At 43.9% G+C, this 21,298-nt stretch overlaps 1 pseudogene; it reads left to right on the top strand.

Moving 5' to 3' along the window:
- The first annotated feature begins 2,202 nt into the window (after positions 1-2,202).
- LOC113905483 lies at positions 2,203-20,582 on the top strand (annotated as a pseudogene).
- Positions 20,583-21,298: the final 716 nt, after the last annotated feature.

Raw genomic sequence — 21,298 nt, 5'->3', positions numbered from 1 at the left:
AGAACGGAAGGATGCCTGCAGCGTACGTAGGTGACGTAAATTCCTTGCCTTGGAATTTTACTAGCTTTCCACGTAAACCAAGTTATTCAGCTTCTTTTCTCCACTGAATTTTCCTACTGAGCTATCCTCATTCTATTACTCTTTATATCTCTAGTTAATATTTAATTAAAGCTATCGTATCCTGATCGCCGAAGCCATCTCCCCTTCAAATTCCCTGAATCCACCGGGGCTGGACCCTGACAAAGAACCGTACAAAAAATATCTTCATGACCAAGATAATCACGATGGTGTGATCACTCACCTAGAGCCAGATATCCTGGAATGTGAAGTCAAGTGGGCCTTAGAAAGCATCACTACGAACAAAGCTAGTGGAGGTGATGGAATTCCAGCGGAGCTATTTCAAATCCTAAAAGATGATGCTGTGAAAGTGCTGCACTCAATATGTCAACAAATTTGGAAAACTCAGGAGTGGCCACAGGACTGGAAAAGGTCAGTTTTCATTCCAATCCCAAAGAAAGGCAATGCCAAAGAATACTCAAAGTACCGCACAATTGCACTCATCTCACACACTTTCAAAATAATGCTTAAAATTCTCCAGGCCAGATTTCAACAGTACATGAACTGTGAACTGCCAGATGTTCAAGTCTGATTTAGAAAAGGCAGAGGAACCAGAGATCAAATTGCCAACATCTGTTGGATCTCAAAAAAGCAAGAAAGTTCCAGAGAAACACCTACTTCTGCTTTATTGACTATGCCAAAGCCTTTGACTGTGTGGATCACAGCAAACTGTGGAAAATTCTCCAAGAGATGGGAATACCAGACCTCCTGACCTGTATGCAGGTCAAGAAGCAACAATTAGAACTGGAGATGGAACAACAGATTGCTTGAAAATCAGGAAAGGAGTATGTCAAGGCTGTTTATTATTTAACTTACATGCAGAGTACATCATGAGAAACACTGGAGTGGATGAAGCACAAGCTGGAATCAAGATTGTTGGGAGAAATATCAATAACCTCAGATATGCAGATGACACCACCCTTATGGCAGAAAGCAAAGAAGAACTAAAGAGCCTCTTGATGAAAGTGAAAGAAGAGAGTAAAAAAGTTGGCTTAAAGCTCAATATTCAGAAAACTAAGATCATGGCATCAGGTCCCATCACTTCATGGCAAATAGATAGGGAAGCAATGGAAACAGTGACAGACTTTATTTTGGGGGGTTCCAGAATCACTGCAGATGGTGACTACAGCCATGAAATTAAAAGACACTTGCTCCTTGGAAGAAAAGCTATGACCACTTAGACAGCATATTAAAAAGCAAAGACATTACTTTGCCAACAGAGGTCCATCTAGTCAAAGCTTTGGTTTTCCCAGTAGTCATGTATGGATGTGAGAACTGGACTATAAAGAAAGCTGAGCGCTGAAGAATTGATGCTTTTGAACTGTGGTGTTAGAGAAGACTCTTGAGAGTCCCTTGGACAGCAAGGAGATCCAACCAGTCCATCCTAAATGAAATCAGTCCTGAATATTCATTGGAAGGACTGATGCTGAAGCTGAAATTCCAATACTTTGGCCACCTGATGTGAAGAGCTGACTCGTTTGAGAAGACCCTGATGCTGGAAAGATTGAAGGCAGGAGGAGAAGAAGACAACAGAGGATGAGATGTTTGGATGGCATCATCGACTCAATGGACATGAGTTTGTGTAGGCTTTGGGAGTTGGTGTTGGACAGGGAAGCATGGCATCCTACAGTCCATGGGGTCGCGAAGAGTTGGACATGACTGAGCTACTGAACTGAACTGAACTGCATTTTTATAAATGAGAACCATGGATTTGGCAGGTGAAAGAAGACAATTACTGCAGCAAAGTAATACGGTAGGTGAAAAGAGGGCAGGATTGCTCTTTACTTGCTGCTTCCCTTGCCAAGTAATGGGCAAGATTTGAGCAAAGGTAACCTGGTATTGCCTGAAGAGTCCACGGTACTTCTCTTGCTCTGTAACAAGTTTACTCCAGGCCAGGTAACTTTAAAGATTTTATCTAAGATACTGTTCGTGGCCAGGTTGTTGCAATGAGACCCTAGGGCTGGATGGACACCCACCCCCAGCCCTCACAAATGTTTAGCAACCTCTGTCAGGAACAAAAACCGGCAGGTATCTCAGACCACAGCCGAGCTCAGAGAAGCCTCCCGAGCAAGCAGAGGAATCAACATGGTGGAGTTTGCACCTTTGTTTGTGCCCCTGGAACACAGGTTGCAGACCTTAGCGGTCTGCTTGGTCTTGCGTAAGGAAAGCTGAGATGGGACTGGGGGGCCATGTGCACCTGCCACTTCAGGTGCTCTTGGTACACTGATGGGGGAAAGATACAGGTTCCAAGGTGGGTGCTGAACCTAGTGCCTGGGGGTCACCTGGGATGAGGGACATTGTGCTCTCATGGCCTTGGGGAATTTTTGCCAACAGGAGTGTCTCTGACTGTCCATGCCCATGTCAGCCCAGCCTGGGACCTGGGAGTGTCTGGAGGAGGACAGAGAGTCAACTAACCCTGGGCCTGGTGCTGAAAGTGGGAAGAGGGAACCCTGGGCCTGGTGCTAGAAAGAGGGAAGCTGAAAAAAGGCATCTGGACCCTTTGATGCTAGGAACAGATGCTTGTCCTTTATCCCAAGGCAAAGGGGATCCCCAAGACGGCTTTAGGAACAGGAGGTCAAGTCTGTGGGAGACAAGCTGTAATTCAGGGATCTTCTGTGTTGGGGTGCTGGGGGAGAGGGATGACAGGGAGCAGTTGTTACCAAATCAAATTTGCACCTGCTGTGGGAACACAGTAAAGCCCCTCTACTGACTCTGGGTTGTGGTGAAACAAATTGCAGGTTTTAATACAGGATCCAAGCAAGGAGTCCAGAGAGTTAAGGCTCAAAATGCCTGAAACCCCTCTGATTACCAGGGAATGGTGTCTAGAGACTGGGTGAGGTAGAGATGCTGGGTGCATGATCAGCTCCTAGAGAATCGTCTTATTGCTTGGTGGTAAGGTAACTGGGTGTCACCATCATCAACTTTCTGGTTTCCCCTGGTCTGAGGTCTATGGGCTGGTGAGCAACTCCTCCATATGCTGGGGGTTCAGTATCTGCAAAACCATTCAAATATGAGTCTCAATATTATCTATGGCTCCTGGGAACAAGCTAACAGTCTGAAATTTGTGGAATGGTTAAACTGTTGTTTATTTTCTTGCTTGACTGTTTTATTTTCTTTTTGTCTTTATTTATGAAATTTGGTGAAGGTTTAGGAAGCTGAAGATTTTCTACAAATAAGAGGTAGGCAGAGGACATGAGGGATATTTTCCGGGAAGACTGCATAGGTCCTGCTTGATTACAAGGTTACAGTCTATAATAGTGATCACTACGTAGACTCATGGGTTAAAAACCAGCCCCCTGATTTTTTTTGTATTTGTACAGCCCATGAGCAAAGAATGGCTTTTACATTTTAAATGCTTGCATTTTAAATGATTTTGTGTCTATGTAATATCCTCCAAGTTGCCTCTTGAGCCCCAGTATCTGAAATATTTGCAATTCAGCCCTTTCGGAAAGGATTACTTATTTCTGCCTAGGGAGACTGGGAGTGGGTGGAGAGAAGGAGCTCTTTTTCACTGATATTAGGAGGTGAGTCTACAGGGCAGAATGTACAAAATGGCACAAAAGTAGGGGTTTCCAGGGAGCCAGTAAATGCTGCACATATAGTAAACAGATGGTTCATGCTGGGCATAGAGCAGGTGTTTGGGGAGGGGCGAAGAAGTGGCCAGAAAGGTGAACAAGGACCCGTCACTGAAGACTCAGGCCTCAGAAAAAAATACTTTCCAGTGGGTTACTTGTTTAATCTATTTCCTCTGCTCTGTAATTCACATACTCACACAGGAAGGTAAGCTCCTTTCAAATTGTTGGTCTTGTTTTCATCTGCATCTCCATCTCCTAGAAGAGTTGATGTTGCTAAATATCTGTTGAATGAATGAATGTTGGGATCATGATACGGACATGATAGTAGAATTGAAACCACCACTCATCCCACTAGCTTTCTGTGTGAGGTTAGCCAACCTGAACACCCTCTCTGGGTCTCAGTAAAGTGGTGTTTTGCATCTTTTCTTCTTGGTGTTGTGAGGGGAAAGAAGGTGTTTCCTTTCTTCAGGGACTGAAAATACACCCAAGTTAGGATTTTGCCCGCTGACAGGAATTAAAGGGTGACCCAGAGTGAGAGAGAGTTTAGATGGGGGTGTTGTTTCTGATCAAGTAGAAATGCCTCCATTTTTAAATTCTCTTTTTCCAACTGAAAAACAAATACATGCTATTTTAACACATTGAAACAAAATGTGTGTTCTAAAAGTCAAAGACTTCTCCCAAATCCTACCCTATAAGGACCTGCTATTAACAACTTGGTTCTATTCTCTCAACCTGGATAGTTCTTGTTTCATGGGTACAGAGGTTCAGTTTAGGAAGATGACAAGAGTTCTGAGATAAAGGCTGGTATTGTTACATGACAGTGTGAATTAATCTAATGCCTCCAGATTGACTCTCAAAAACCATTCCAAGTGTATGCCCAGGAGTGGGAATGGTGGATACCATGGTTGTTCTATCTTAGTTTTATAAGAAATCTCTGTACTTTTCTCCGTAAGACCTCTCTCATGAGCCCATAATTTGAAAAGATACAAGCACCCCAATGTTTATAACTTCACATTTACAATAGCTAGGATATGGAAGCCACCTAAATATCTATTAGAATAATGGATAAAGAATATGTGGTAATATAGGTAATGGAATATTGCTCAGTCATAAAAAGGGACAAATTAAGGCATTTTCAGTAACATGTAGAGACATAGAGTTTGCAAAACTGAGTGAAGATAGCCAAAGATAGACAAATATCTCTTACATACAGAATCAAAAAAGGGGTACAAATGTACATATTTACAAAACAGAAGAAGAAAAAAAAACTTATGGTTACCAGGGGATAAGGGGGAAGGATGAATTGGGAGATTTGGATTGACAAATAACACTACTGTATGTACAATAGATAACAGAAAAACCTGCTGTATATCACAGGGATCTCTACTCAGTGCTCTGTAATTATCTATATGGGGAAAGCATAAAACAAAAAATCAGAGTGGATATATTTATGCGTATAACAGATTTTTTCCCTATACACCTGAAACTAATACAACATTGTAAATGAACTATATTTTAATGAAAACTTAAAAAGAAAGTACTGAAGAGTCATTTTGATGATAAGTATTGTGTTAAATCGGAGAAGGCAATGGCACTCCACTCCAGTACTCCTGCCTGGAAAATCCCATGGATGGAGGAGCCTGGTAGGCTGCAGTCCATGGGGTCGCTGAGGGCCGGACACCACTGAGCGACTTCACTTTCATTTTTCACTTTCATGCATTGGAGAAGGAAATGGCAACCCACTCCAGTGTTCTTGCCTGGAGAATCCCAGGGACGGGGGAGCCTGGCGGGCTGCCATCTATGGGGTCGCACAGAGTCGGACACGACTGAAGCAACTTAGCAGCAGCATTGTGTTAAATATATTTTACCACCATAAAAATTAAATAGCCAAACAAAGTACCCCAAACACAACACTGAAGTCAGCACCATGAGGGCAGGAATTCCTGTCCGTTGTTCACAGCTATACCACCACCACTTGGCACATTGTAGGTACTCTGTAGAAAGCGAGCCTCTGTGAGCCCCAAACTACTTTGATTTAAGCATTTTCCTACTGCTGAGATTGGGCTTCCCTGGTGGCTCAGCAGTAAAGAATCTTCCTGCAGTGCGGTAGCTACAGGAAATGTGAGTTCAATCCCTGGGTCTCAAAGATCTCCTAGAGGAGGGCATGACAACTCATTCTAGTCTTGCCTGGAGAATCCTCTGGACAGAAGAGCCTGGTGGGCTACAGCCCATAGGGTTGCAAAGAGTCAGACACAACTGAAGCAACTTAGTGCACCTTCAAGTACTATACAGACTGGGTCAAAAGTCTCCTCTGGGAACTTGGCCATGAATGATAGGCCCAGTTTACCCTACTTTCAAATAGACTACAAGTGGAGGGTGACCTTCTTTAAGAGTATGAGCACATGGTGTTTAGTGTAGGGAATGGAATGGAAAAATTCAGTATTCTCTAACAGTGAGGCTCCATTGGCATCAAATTAAAGACAGCCCCACAGACCACCTCACCCTGAGTCAAAGCTGAGATTAGCCTGTGAAAAGGACTCAGAATCTTAAGTCTGAGAGGAATTCCTCACTGCAACTGCTCCTAGAACTGCTGCACTCCTGATGATCAGGCCAGGCATAAGCAGCCCTCTTCCTCCCTCCCTCCTTCACCAGGACAGGGCCTGACAACAGAGGAAATAGTTCAGCAAAAGTTAAAGAGCTCAGGGAGTTGTATCCACACGGAGCAGATTAGTGTGGCCAGAATATGGGCTGCAGGTGGGTGAGTGAGGCTGGAGTAAGAGGAGTCTGACCAGCAGTAGGGAGCTTGAGGCCAGGCTGAGCTGCTTGAGCTGAGCCTCAAAGTTATGAGAAGTCATGAGTGGACTTTAACTAAACGGGGGATATACATTTCCCTGTGGCTCAGATAGTAAAGGGTCTGCCTACAATGTGGGAGACTCAGGTTCAATCCCTGCGTCAGGAAGATCTCCTGGAGAAGAAAATGGCAATCCACTCCAGTATTCTTGCCTGGACAATCCCATGGACAGAGGAGCCTGGTAGGTTACAGTCCATGGGGTCGCAAAGAGTTGGATGTGACTTCACTTTCACTTTCATGGTGGAATTATCTGTGGAAAGATGGGCTGGGGTTAGCCAGGAAGTATACTGGCTAGAAAGAATGGATACCAGAAAGAGTTCATCCTGTTACATTTCCAGCAGGCACTTATTGAGCACCTGGTGAATACGAGAGCGAGGTGGAGAGGCAAGACCAAGTGAGAAAGCAGTCTGCTGCAGTGGGAAAATGTGAGTTTGAATTTGGGCCAACTACAGGCTCTCAATGTGACACTGGTGTTGTTGACTGCATTCTCTCCTTCTTGAAGCCTTGGGAAGCTGATCTCTTCCTCCTAGGGTGAGGACTGGACAGGACAGTGCAGGCTGGGCATAAAAGAGAGCTCGTTCCTTCACACCACTGACCACTAATGGTTCCTGCTTCCCTTCCCAGACTTGGTCTGCTGCGTGGTCTTCAATGGCCTCCTGTTCACAAGATTCTGGATGATCAGTATTCTGTATGCGATCTGGTGGTACCTGGATTAAGACACGCCACAGCAGGGGGACAGGCAGAGTGCTTTCATAAAGCACTGGACCTTATGGAAGTACATGAAGGACGGTTTCCCCATCTCGGTGAGTAAGGGGCTGACTAGGGAGTGGTCAGGACCATAGTCCCCACGTGTCCATGTGGAAGTGTGACCCTGTGTGCAGTGAGCAGAATACTGGGCTGGGAGACAGGTGATGGGCTGTCACCACTATGTGGCTAGAGGAAGAGTCAGTTTCTGTCTGATTATGGTTGTCCGACTTCAGTGAGGTGAGGCCACTATGAGGACTGATGAATGAACAGGATTTGAGGAACCTTGTAGGCCATGTAGTGCGGCACACTTAAGTATCTTACAGGTGTAAAACCTTCAGTAGTCCAAGTTTGGAGTGAAGGAATCTGTAATAAACATACATTTTAAGACAGCATCTAGACCACACTTTATCAGATGATGAGTCTGACATCCAGAGATGGAGGAAGATGTGAGCAAGGATATAGAGCAGGTTCTTTTACTGCTTTTAACGTTTGTGTATTAGCTTTGAGGATAGAAGCAGAACAGACAGCCCTCAGGATATATCCTGCCCCAACTCTGATATGCTGTGTTTCTTTGGACAGAGCTTTGCCCAATCTGAATCTCAGTTTTCCCATGGATCCACAAAACAGTCTGATTACTCCTCTTCTGCCTATCTCTTAATCTCTGATCTCTGACTCTGGGTACCTCATGTTTTTATTTCCAATATTCTGGGAGGTGGGTCATAGAGGATCCTGCTGTGATGTATGTCAGAGAGTGTTTTGCCTATGTTCTCCTCTAGGAGTTTTATAGTTTCTGGTCTTACGTTTAGATCTTTAATCCATTTTGAGTTTATTTTTGTGTGTGATGTTAGAAAGTGTTCTAGTTTCATTCTTTTACAAGTGGTTGACCAGTTTTCCCAGCACCACTTGTTAAAGAGATTGTCTTTAATCCATTGTATATTCTTGCCTCCTTTGTCAAAGATAAGGTGTCCATATGTGCATGGATTTATCTCTGGGCTTTCTATTTTGTTCCATTGATCTATATTTCTGTCTTTGTGCCAGTACCATACTGTCTTTGTATGGTACTGTGGCTTTGTAGTAGAGCCTGAAGTCAGGTAGGTTGATTCCTCCAGTTCCATTCTTCTTTCTCAAGATAGCTTTGGCTATTCGAGGTTTTTTGCATTTCCATACAAATTGTGAAATTATTTGTTCTAGCTCTGTGAAGAATACTGTTGGTGGCTTGATAGGGATTGCAGTGAATCTATAAATTGCTTTGGGTAGTATACTCATTTTCACTATATTGATTCTTCCAATCCATGAACATGGTATATTTCTCCATCTATTAGTGTCCTCTTTGATTTCTTTCACCAGTGTTTTATAGTTTTCTATATATAGGTCTTTAGTTTCTTTAGGTAGATATATTCCTAAGTATTTTATTCTTTCTGTTGCAATGGTGAATGGAATTGTTTCCTTAATTTCTCTTTCTGTTTTCTCATTATTAGTGTATAAGAATGCAAGGGATTTCTGTGTGTTGATTTTATATCCTGCAACTTTACTATAATCATTGATTATTTCTAGTAATTTTCTGGTGGAGTCTTTAGGGTTTTCTATGTAGAGGATCATATCATCTGCAAATAGTGAGAGTTTTACTTCTTCTTTTCCAATTTGGATTCCTTTTATTTCTTTTTCTGCTCTGATTGCTGTGGCCCAAACTTCCAAAACTATGTTGAATAGTAGTGGTGAGAGTGGGCACCCTTGTCTTGTTCCTGACTTTAGAGGAAATGCTTTCAATTTTTCACCATTGAGAATAATGTTTGCTGTGGGTTTGTCATATATAGCTTTTATTATGTTGAGGTACGTCCCTTCTATTCCTGCTTTCTGGAGGGTTTTTTTTTTTTATCATAAATGGATGTTGAATTTTGTCAAAGGCTTTCTCTGCATCTATTGAGATAATCATATGGTTTTTATTTTTCAATTTGTTAATGTGGTGTATTACATTTGATTTGTGGATATTGAAGAATCCTTGCATCCCTGGGATAAAGCCCACTTGGTCATGGTGTATGATCTTTTTAATGTGTTGTTGGATTCTGATTGCTAGAATTTTGTTAAGGATTTTTGCATCTATGTTCATCAGTGATATTGGCCTGTAGTTTTCTTTTTTTGTGGGATCAGGTTTTGGTATTAGGGTAATGGTGGCCTCATAGAATGAGTTTGGAAGTTTACCCTCCTCTGCAATTTTCTGGAAGAGTTTGAGCAGGATAGGTGTTAGCTCTTCTCTAAATTTTTGGTAGAATTCAGCTGTGAAGCCGTCTGGACCTGGGCTTTTGTTTGCTGGAAGATTTTTGATTAGAGTTTCAATTTCCGTGCTTGTGATGGGTCTGTTAAGAGTTTCTATTTCTTCCTGGTCCAGTTTTGGAAAGTTGTACTTTTCTAAGAATTTGTCCATTTCTTCCACGTTGTCCATTTTATTGGCATATAATTGTTGATAGTAGTCTCTTATGATCCTTTGTATTTCTGTGTTGTCTGTTGTGATCTCTCCATTTTCATTTCTAATTTTATTGATTTGATTTTTCTCCCTTTTGTTTCTTGATGAGTCTGGCTAATGGTTTGTCAATTTTATTTATCCTTTCAAAGAACCAGCTTTTGGCTTTGTTGATTTTTGCTATGGTCTTTTTTGTTTCTTTTGCATTTATTTCTGCCCTAATTTTTATGATTTCTTTCCTTCTACTAACCCTGGGGTTCTTCATTTCTTCCTTTTCTAGTTGCTTTAGGTGTAGAGTTAGGTTATTTATTTGACTTTTTTCTTGTTTCTTGAGGTATGCCTGTATTGCTATGAACTTTCCCCTTAGGACTGCTTTTACAGTGTCCCACAGGTTTTGGGGTGTTGTGTTTTCATTTTCATTCGTTTCTATGCAAATTTTGATTTCTTCTGTGATTTGTTGGTTATTCAGCAGCGTGTTGTTCAGCCTCCATATGTTGGAATTTTTAATAGTTTTTCTCCTGTAATTGAGATCTAATCTTACTGCATTGTGGTCAGAAAAGATGCTTGGAATGATTTCTATTTTTTTGAATTTACCAAGGCTAGATTTATGGCCCAGGATGTGACCTATCCTGGAGAAGGTTCCATGTGCGCTTGAGAAAAAGGTGAAATTCATTGTTTTGGAATGAAATGTCCTATAGATATCAATTAGATCTAACTGGTCTATTGTATCGTTTAAAGTTTGTGTTTCCTTGTTAATTTTCTGTTTAGTTGATCTATCCATAGGTGTGAGTGGGGTATTAAAGTCTCCCACTATTATTGTGTTATTGTTAATTTCTCTTTTCATACTTGTTAGCATTTGTCTTACATATTGCGGTGCTCCCGTGTTGGGTGCATATATGTTTATAATTGTTATATCTTCTTCTTGGATTGATCCTTTGATCATTATGTAGTGACCATCTTTGTCTCTTTTCACAGCCTTTGTTTTTAAAGTCTATTTTATCTGATATGAGAATTGCTACTCCTGCTTTCTTTTGGTCCCTATTTGCATGGAAAATCTTTTTCCAGCCCTTCACTTTCAGTCTGTATGTGTCCCCTGTTTTGAGGTGGGTCTCCTGTAGACAACATATGTAGGGGTCTTGTTTTTGTATCCATTCAGCCAGTCTTTGTCTTTTGGTTGGGGCATTCAACCCATTTACGTTTAAGGTAATTACTGATAAGTATGACCCCGTTGCCATTTACTTTATGGTTTTGGGTTCGAATTTATACACCATTTTTGTGTTTCCTGTCTAGAGAATATCCTTTAGTATTTGTTGGAGAGCTGGTTTGGTGGTGCAGAATTCTCTCAGCTTTTGCTTGTCTGAAAAGCTTTTGATTTCTCCTTCATATTTGAGTGAGATCCTTGCTGGGTACAATAATCTGGGCTGTAGGTTATTTTCTTTCATCATTTTAAGTATGTCTTGCCATTCCCTCCTGGCTTGAAGAGTTTCTATTGAAAGATCAGCTGTTATCCTTATGGGAATTCCCTTGTGTGTTATTTGTTGTTTTTCCCTTGCTGCTTTTAATATTTGTTCTTTGTGTTTGATCTTTGTTAATTTGATTAATATGTGTCTTGGGGTGTTTTGCCTTGGGTTTATCCTCTTTGGGACTCTCTGGGTTTCTTGGACTTGGGTGATTATTTCCTTCCCCATTTTAGGGAAGTTTTCAACTATTATCTCCTCAAGTATTTTCTCATGATCTTTCTTTTTGTCTTCTTCTTCTGGGACCCCTATGATTCGAATGTTGTAGCGTTTAATATTGTCCTGGAGGTCTCTGAGATTGTCCTATTTCTTTTAATTCGTTTTTCTTTTATCCTCTCTGATTCATTTATTTCTACCATTCTATCTTCTAATCCACTAATCCTATCTTCTGCCTCTGTTATTCTACTATTTGTTGCCTCCAGAGTGTTTTTAATTTCATTTATTGCATTATTCATTATATATTGACTCTCTTTTATTTCTTCTAGGTCCTTGTTAAACCTTTCTTGCATCTTCTCAATCCTTGTCTCCAGGCTATTTATCTGTGATTCCATTTTGATTTCAAGATTTTGGATCAATGTCACTATCATTATTCAGAATTCTTTATGAGGTAGATTCCCTATCTCTTCCTCTTTTGTTTGGTTTGGTGGGCATTTATCCTGTTCCTTTATCTGCTGGGTATTCTTCTGTCTCTTTATCTTGTTTAAATTGCTGAGTTTGGAGTGTCCTTTCTGTATTCTGGCAGTTTGTGGAGTTCTCTTTATTGTGGCGTTTCCTTGCTGTGTGTGGATTTGTACAGATGGCTTGTCAAGGTTTCCTGGTTAGGGAAGCTTGTGTCGGTGTTCTGGTGGGTGGAGCTGTATTTCTTCTCTCTGGAGTGCAATGAAGTGTCCAGTAATGAGTTATGAGATGTCTATGGTTTTGGGGTGACTTTGGGCAGCCTGTGTCTTGAAGCTCAGGGCTGTGTTCCTTTGTTGCTGGAGAATTTGCTTGGTATGTCTTGCCCTGGAACTTGTTGGCCCTTGTGTGGTACTTGGTTTCAGTGTAGGTATGGAGGCGTTTGATGGGTCAATTAATGTTCCTTGGAGTCAGGAGTTCCCTGGAGTTAGGGTTTGGACTTAAGCCTCCTGCTTCCAGTTATCGGTCTTATTTTTACAGTAGTTTCAAAACTTCTCCTTCTATACAGCACCATTGATAAAACATCTACGTTAAAGATGAAGTTTCTCTACCGTGACGGTCACCCAGAGAGGTTCACAGTATTACATGGAGAAGAGAAGAGGGAGGAGGGAGTTAGAGGTGACCCGAATGAGATAAGGTGGAATCAATAGAGGAGAGAGTGGGCTAGCCAGTAATCACTTCCTTATGTGCACTCCACAAATGGACCGCTCAGAGATGTTCACAGAGTTATACAGAGAAGAGAAGAAGGAGGAAGGAGACAGAGGTGGCCAGGAGGATAAAAGGGGGGAATGAAAAGGAGGGAGACAGATCCAGCCAGTAATCAGTTCCCTAAGTGTTCTCCACCGTCTGGAACACACAGAAATTCAGAGTTGGGTAGAGTACAGAGGGGTTAGGGAGGAGACACAGGTGACCTGGTGTCTTAGGAGAGTCCAAAGGGAGAGAGAGCAGTCAAGCCAGTAATCTCGCTCCCTAGTGAAAAATGGGTACCGAAGATTGGGTTCTTAAAGGTACAAAATTGGTAACAGATACATAAAAGCAAAAATTAAAAATCTAGAGTAGAGTTTGGAATTTCAAAAATACGATGTTAAAGATAAGAAGATGGAGAAGGAAATGGCAACCCACTCCAGTATTCTTGCCTGGGAAATCCCATGGACAGAGGAACCTGGTGGGCTACAGTCCATGGGGTCGCAAAGAGTCGGACACGACTGAGCAACTTCACTTTCAAGAAATAAATAAATGTATTTATATTGCCCTAAAAAAAAAGATAAGAAGAAGGAAAAGAAAGAGAGAAAAAATGAACAGACAAAAACAAACAAGGTCACGAAAATTATAAAGAAAATATAGGTACAAAATTGATACCTAATACCAAAAAGCGAAAGTTAAAAATCTAGAGTAGAGTTTGGAATTTCAAAAATACAATGTTAAAAAAAAGGAGAAGAAAAAGAAAGAGAGAAAAACAAACAAACAAAAACAAACAAAGTCGCAAAAATTATAAAGAAAATACAGGTACAAAATTGATAACAAATACCAAAAAGCATAAATTAAAAATCTAGGGTAGAGTTTGGAATTTCAGATATACAATGTTATATAAAAGAAGAAGAGAAAGAAACAGAGGGGGGGAAAAGTCACAGAATTTATTAAAAAAAAACTATAGGTACAAAATTGATAACAAATACCAAAAAGCTAAAATTAAAAATCTAGAGTAGAGTTTGGAGTTTCAAAAATACAATGTTAAAGAAAAGAAGAAGAAGAAGAAAAAAAACAAGGTCAAAAAAATTATAAAAAATGTATATATGAAGTTTGCATTAAAAAAAAATAGGGTCTCTATTTTTTTGCAAAGTAATAGGTTATAAAAGTGAAAATTAAAGGGATAATAGAGGATATAAAAATATTTTTTTAATTAAAAAAAAAGAAAGAAAGAAAGAATGATCATAAAAATAGTAAAAATATATCTAGGACTTTCTCTGGTTTTGTTGTGAGTATTGTGGGTTCAGTTCATTTTTGGCTGGTTCCTTGGTCTGACATATTTCTCAAGATCTATAGGCCCCTTCCTATGTAGTTGGTACTAACCACAGGGTTTTAATCTATTGCCTGTAGCTTCCAAGGTGGTTCCCTCTGTTATAGCTTCTTCTGTTTGCTGGTCTCTTCAGTGTCTGGTTTCCGCCCTGACACAAAGGAGACGTTGGAGGACACTTTTTTTTTTTTTTTTTTAGGCTCACTTGTTCAGTTGTGCTGTGGGGAGGGAGGGAGGGATGCTGCAAACAAATAACACTGGCGTGTGCTCGCAGTACCTCAGCCACACTGGGTCTGCCACCACTCACTGCGCGTGTAGCCTCCCTGCCCACACTGTTCAGGCTCTAGGTTGCTCCACCGGGAACCATCTGTGGCCGGCCCTGGGCTGCCTGCACCTCCCAGGTCCAAGCCGCTCAGGTTCTGGCACTCGGGTAGTCCTCAGAGGTGCAGACTTGGTTGGACCTGCGTTTTGTGCCCTTCCCAGGTCCGAGCAGCTCAGGTGATGAGGTGTTTGGCGAGCACGATTGCTGCGACTTATCGCCTCCCCGCCGCTCGGTTATCTAGGTGTACAACCGGCACACCTTCTCAGGCAGATGTTGACCATCCAGACCCCCAAGAAGTTTTAGTTAGCAAAGGAGCCTGCTTACAGTTTTATAGATAATGTCTCTCTGGGGCTGCGATTGCCCCCTTCCGGCTCTGGCTGCCTGTCACCGGAGGGGGATGGTCTGCAGCCGGCTATCTCTGTTCAGTCCTTTGTTCCATGCACGGGCCTGGCGGTGTCTTAGGTTAGGGCTGGCTTTTTGCGTGGTAGATATCCCACAGTCTGGTTTGCTAGCCCAAATTATTTTGCTCACATAGCGCTCGGGGTATTCAGGCCAGATTCTTGCGATGCAACCCACGCTGCGCCTCCCTGCCCAGCCCCCGCTTGCTAATGGCAGATGCAGGCGTCTGCGCTGCTTCTCCACTGGGGGAGTTACCGTAGGGCTTTCAATCTGTGGGTTTTAATTGTTTATTTATTTTTCCTCCCTGTTATGTTGCCCTCTGTGCTTCCAAGGCTCGGCACAGATTTGGCAGTGAGAAGGTTTCCTGGTGTTTGGAAACTTCTCTCTTTTTAAGACTCCCTTCCCGGGATGGAACTCCGTCCCTCCCTCTTTTGTCTCTTTTTTTGTCTTTTATATTTTTTCCTACCTCCTTTTGAAGACTTGGGTTGCTTTTCTGGGTGCCTGATGTCCTCTGCCGGCATTCAGAAGTTGTTTTGTGGAATTTATTCAGCGTTTAAATGTTCTTCTGATGAATTTGTGGGGGAGAAAGTGTTCTCCCTGTCCTACTCCTCCGCCATCTTAGCTCCTCCTGGGTACCTCATGTTGATTTTTGATACTTACTCTGGCCCCATGTATCAGTCCTTAGTGATATAGCCCCTGAATTTGAGTGAACAGATCTTTGGTTCCTTTCCTAAATCTCAGACAGACTAAACCCTTGGATGTAAGCAGCTGTGATGGTTAATTGTCCAGTGGGGACAGGAAGGGGAGTGCATTTGGGACACAGAGAAGTGCCAGGCAGGGACAAGTGGCTTTCCTTAGGACACAGGAGAGAAGAATGTATAGTCTTCTGCGTATTTGATGTCTGAAGACGCGTATTCGATGTCTGAAGGTGGACATCAAAGGTTCTAATACAGGGTCTGCAACATGCCAGCTGTATGACTTTAGGTCAGTTACACATGCTCTCTGAGCCTCGATTTCTTCATGTGTAAAGTGGGAATGCTGCCACATACCTCATTGGGTTGTGTGGATTCCATAAGACATCAGGTGATCCTGGGGCTTCTAAGGACAGCATCTGGCTCTCTTTTCACACTTGGAGCTGCTCTCTGGCTCTATTTCACACCTGGAGCTGCTGTCAACTGCATCTCTGGTAGAAAAATTGTGTGGCATGGCTCTGTGTCTGTCTCATCTACATCTCTTCTGTCCCTCCTCTAGCTAGGTATCTATCTCCCCTGGAGGTTTTGTCAGTTGGGCACTACTGAAATTTTGGGAAAATGAACCTGATTTGCAACAATTCCACCTGCACAGTGTTTGGGATTGTTGGCCAGTGCAGGCCTTTGGCATCAGCACCTGCAGAAGGCAGAGAAAACAGAGGGAGAGATGACATGTAATTTGATGCCTCTGTCCTGGACTGAGGTCTGCAGGTGGCACTGTGACTGGTAAAGAACTCCCAAGTCATCCACATACATGAAGAACAGGCCTTGCAGAAATCTTAAGGTGGCAGGAGGTAGGGGGCCAGGGAGTCTCTGCTGTCTACTGAAAAGATATGCACAACCTAAAAGTTATGAGGGGCTTTGTTCTGAGACCTTACTAAGGACAGTAGTCAGGAGATAGCCTCTCAGTAATCTCTGAGGAGCTGTTCCAAAAGGTAAGGGAGAAGTCAGGATTTACAGGTTTTTGCTGAGGAAAAAAAAAAGCATGTAGTTAATCATCAGAAGATTAATGCCAGTCAAAGAGCAAACTCAGTAATGATATTAATGGTTTTCTACACATGGAGAGATGCAAAATCTGGGCTCACTGCAATTGTTCCTTTGATGTGCATCCTCACTGTCTATGACCAGTATCCTATCTTCCTCCATCCTGAATTCCTTTCAAGCCCCATTGTCAGTGGCAGCTACAGTGGCTGCTGGCTTGAACGCAGCAAGCGACATTCCTTGTCCTAACAACTCTACTGCAGCTACTCCACATCACAAGTCTTTGCCCTCTATGACTCTTACTCTAGAGCTGCCACCTAATGGTAGTTTCTAGTGAAATTAAGAGACTATGTCTGAGCATTGGAGCTTGCTAAACACACCCTATGGGCTTCCTGAGCAGCTAATGGTGGAGAATCAGGTAATATTTTCCCCAGGAAAAGCTGCCTCCACCTCATGCTGAAGTTCAGTCCAGGAGCTGGGTTTCTATGGGAAGATTTCATATCCTGGAGCAGCAGTATCTACCCAGACCAAAGCCTGAGCAGGGATGCAGTGCTGCGGGCAGGCTGTGACCAGGTGTTAGGAAGTGCTGCAGACTTGGCAGGATACCTCCCTGAGCCCTCCCCTCCCATCACTAGGGACTTGTGCCCCTCTTCTCTGCCCCCACTTCATAGCACACTGGGGTCTCTTACACTGAGTCACAGGGATTCAGGTGTCAGCCCTCCACCCAGGACTGAACTCCAGCTGCCACTGTTCTTGGAGAGATGCTCACCCCCTCCTGTGATGGTTCCTTCATTCTGTGTGGGCTCTGCCTGGGATAAAGTCTCCCTTCATGTGGCACAGGGGTTTGTGTCCCCGTCACCCTCCCAGGAGTCTTGCCTCTGCCTTGTGCAGGGGCTCTTCCTCCCCTTGTAGGCTGTATCAGCTTCATCCATTCATGGGTCCATTCTCTCCCTCTTCATTCCATGTTCTCCCAGAGCATCTCCTCTGCTCCAGGCCTGCAACAGGAACAAGGATATTCAGACAGGCTGTCCCTAATCTCAGGACACTCACATGGGGGTGAGAAAGCACTTGGGCACAGGGAGCACATAAAAGAGGTCAGCACAGAAAGTCAGCAGGTGGACCAGCAAGGGCACAAGATGAAGCTCTGATTCACCAGATTGCTGTTCCTTCAGCTGGTCAAGACCACTGAGCTGGACCCCTCCCAGAACTACCTCACTGGCTTCCACCCTCATGGAATGGGGGTGATTGGAGCTTTTACCAACTTGTGCATGGAAGGCATGGGCTTCTCAGTTTTCCCAGGCATCTGCTCACATTTGATGATGCTGAACATGTGGTTCTGGTTCCCTTTCTTCAGGGATTACATCATGTCAGTGGGTGGGTCCTCCTACTCCAGGTATCCCAGGAATTTTGTGAGGGCTGAAGGCATGAGGAGGGATTTTAAGGAGGGTGGTCAAATGTTCTGTACTTCTTCCAAGTGAATGTGTGGTAGACAAGGAGATAAGACCCAAAGAAGCATTTCCCACAGTTCTGTGCTCAGTGATGACCGTGGCGAGAGAGTTGGGCAAAGGGATAACACTCAGTGCCTGTCATCAGGGAGCTCCCAGCTGAGGTCTAGAGTAGAACCCAGGCCACATACTCCTGAACCATCCTTGCCTCCTTTACACTGTATGTGACTATCTTCCTTTCTCCCCAGGGCTGGTCTCAGCAGACAAGGAGAGTGCTGCTCACATTCTGAGCAGGAAAGGAGGTGGCAACCTGCTGTTCATCATTGTTGGGGGCGTCAAGGAAGCACTGAATGGCAGACCTGGAGCCTACAAGCTGGTCCTGCGGAACCGCAAAGGCTTCATCAGGCTCGCCCTGACACATGGGTATCAGGAAGAGGGTTCAGAGTTTAGCTGGAGATTGGCAAGGATTGTATTTTGGAGGCAAGACTGCCGAGGCAAATGCAGATTCTATTTTGGCAAGGAGAGTCTCAATCCACTGACAATGAAGAGTCTGTCTTGGTGACTGATGTACTGTTTCATGCTCAAATACCCAGAGATGATTCTAGAAGAAAGATTTTGTGACTAAAGCATTAAGTCTCATGGATTATATTGCTGAAAGCTTGTGTTACATTTGAGACCTAGGGAATTTGGGGAATGGAGTTTGGGGCATAGCTTAGAGCTGTCTCTCTCTTGAAACATCTGTGAAGAATAGAAACAAGCCAGAGCCGAAGATATTTTTCCAGAAATTTTGCAGTTGTTTTATACCTGTGATGTTTCTCGGCAGTATTCTGGTCTCCCTGTCATGTAACTGGGAAGGGTTAATTTTGAATTTATGCTGGATCTGCTTCTGTGCCTTAGACCCTCATCTTGCACCTTTTGTTGGTGTTCAGTTAAGTCACTCAGTTGTGTTCAACCCTTTGCGATCCCATGGGTTGCAGCAAGCCAGGCTTCCCTGTCTATCACAAACTCCCAGAGGTTGTTCAAACTCATGTCCATCAAGTCGGCGTGCCATCCATCCTCTAGCTAGCATTACTTTGCTAGTGTGTGAGATGAGTGCAATTGTGTGGTAGTTTTAACATTCCTTGGCATTGCCTTTCTTTGGGATTGGAATGAAAACTACACTTTGTTAGTGTAGGCCCACATAATGGCCTGCCTAAGGGAGATAACCTGGGCCACCCACCTGTGAAGGATTGCAAGCAAGTGAAGCTAACACATTCCCCTACCTGAAATTTACCATTCTAGGGGATGTTTGCAAGGATCAAATAGTATTTCTACTTTGTTTCCTCACCTCCTCCCCATCTCTGATCCATAAAAGAACCTGGCAACCAGGCCCTGACAAGATGGTTATTTTGAGGTGCTAGCCTGCCATCTTCTCAGTCAGCCAGCTCCTGAAAAAGTCGATTCCTCATCCCAACAGTACATCTCAGATTCACTGGCCTATCTTTCAGCAAGCAGAGCTTGTACTCGGTAACAATCCCACTGCCAGTTGGTGGCCCTGAGAGGAGCCATGACCTGCCTGAAATCATAAACCATGGCAGGTCTGGGAGACACCTGAGGCCTCCTACTTTTGGTCCAGGGCTCTGTCCTATGCTTAAGTTTCTGTTCATAGGTCCCTGAGGGAAGTTGGGTGACCAGCTTGTGCCTTCTTGCCCCTCCACACACCCTCTCTCCTGTCTCCCTCTAGGGCAGCTCTGGTGCCGATCTTCTCCTTTGGGGAGAATGACATATTTGACCAGGTTGAGAACTCTCCTGGCTCCTGGCTGCACTGGTTCCAGGACCAACTTCTAAAGACCACGAGATTCTTCATCCCGCTCTTCTATGGCCGTGGAGTCTTCCAGTACAGCTTTGGTTTTATGCCCTACCGCCGGCCCATCACCACCGTTGGTGAGCCTAGACCTGGGCTGGGAGGGGAAGGGCTGCACAACAAGGGGCTTGGGCTTGTGCTTCAAAGGGATGTGGACAAAGGCCAGACACATTCTTGATCTCATGGAACTCATGTTCTAGATTGAGAAACAGACACACAGGTCAATGTAAAGCAGTCTGGGGAGGGAACTCTAACTAAGATAAACAGACCATTCTCCACTGCTGATTTCTGAGCACCTACTGTGTGGCAGGGACTGCACTGGCTCCTTACAAGCAACTGCTCAGTTTTCCCAACAACTTTGGAGGCAGGGACTATCATCCCCATTTTATCGATGGTGAATGTAGACTCAGAGAAAGTAAATCACTTCCAAAAGATCACCCTGCCCTTGAGTAAGGATGTTGAAACTTGAATCAGAATCTACTTGACTTTTATTATGCCAGAGAGGAGGGTTTGATTCTGAAAGGAGAATCAGAGAAGGTGAATACAAGAGAAGGGAATTCCAAGTCTGTTAGTATTGTGCATAAAATAGCAATCAGCAGGCTATGAATGAGAGCCTGAGGAATTTTCCTTTAAATAATGGGCATGGGCTTTAGTGCATGGACTTAGCAGGATCTCTTCAGCTATTCAGACATTTCTCCTTGCTCTGGGCCACCACTCAGCTCTGAGTCTTGCAGTGGGGAAGCCCATCGAAGTGCAGAAGACACCACATCCCTCCCAGGAGGAGGTGGACAGGCTGCACCAGCGCTACATGAAGGAGCTGAGCAACCTCTTCAAAGCCCACAAGCTCAAGTACAATGTCCCAAAAGACCAACATTTGGAGTTATGCTGAGTACCTCTCCAGAGGAGGGGCTGCCCCAAAGGGCAGGGCTGGCATTAGGGAGGATGGAGGGAGGTGCTGTGATCCCAGAAGGTTTCCTGGAGGTGTCTGTTGAACACATCTCCAGAGCCTTCACTGATTCTTGCATCTCCACCCCATGCCAGGCCCTGGGTCACAGCTAGTTCTGTGGCAAAGGAGACCAGACTCTGGCATCAGTGATTTGCTCTCCTGCACTGACTCCTCTGTAGTGGGCCCTCTCCTTGGTTCTGCCCACTTGAGAAATGGAAGAGATGCTTGGAGAGAATGATGTCTATTTCTCCGTCCTCTGTGGTCCTGTCACTCAATGGGCAGGACAAGAGCAGCTCCGGTTGGCAGGTTTTCTTTTCCTCTGCCTTGAGTGACAGCACAGAAGCAGCCCCCAGCTGCAATTCTTTCTCATACAAGCGCCTCCATCCTGCAACCTGCCTGTCTCAGCTCCTCCCTCCCTGAGATGAAAAGGAGGGTGAGGCCACACCCCCCTGACTTATCCTTGCACTTTTGAGTTTCTGAATCCTCTGAGCCCGAGTGCCAGCCAGAAGGGCCGGGAAGTAGGGAAAGAGGCTTGAGCTCTGTCACTGGATGAGTGACCAGGGGCAGACCTCTTCACCCTCTGTCTGAGCCTCAGTTTCCCCAAGGGACTGTGATGACCTCTGACCTCAACTGTGATGTCACATGGGCTGAGAGCTCCA

Source organism: Bos indicus x Bos taurus, chromosome 15, assembly GCF_003369695.1.
Source record: "Bos indicus x Bos taurus breed Angus x Brahman F1 hybrid chromosome 15, Bos_hybrid_MaternalHap_v2.0, whole genome shotgun sequence".
Classification (NCBI taxonomy): domain Eukaryota; kingdom Metazoa; phylum Chordata; class Mammalia; order Artiodactyla; family Bovidae; genus Bos; species Bos indicus x Bos taurus.
This window is presented reverse-complemented; position numbering and strand designations above follow the sequence as displayed.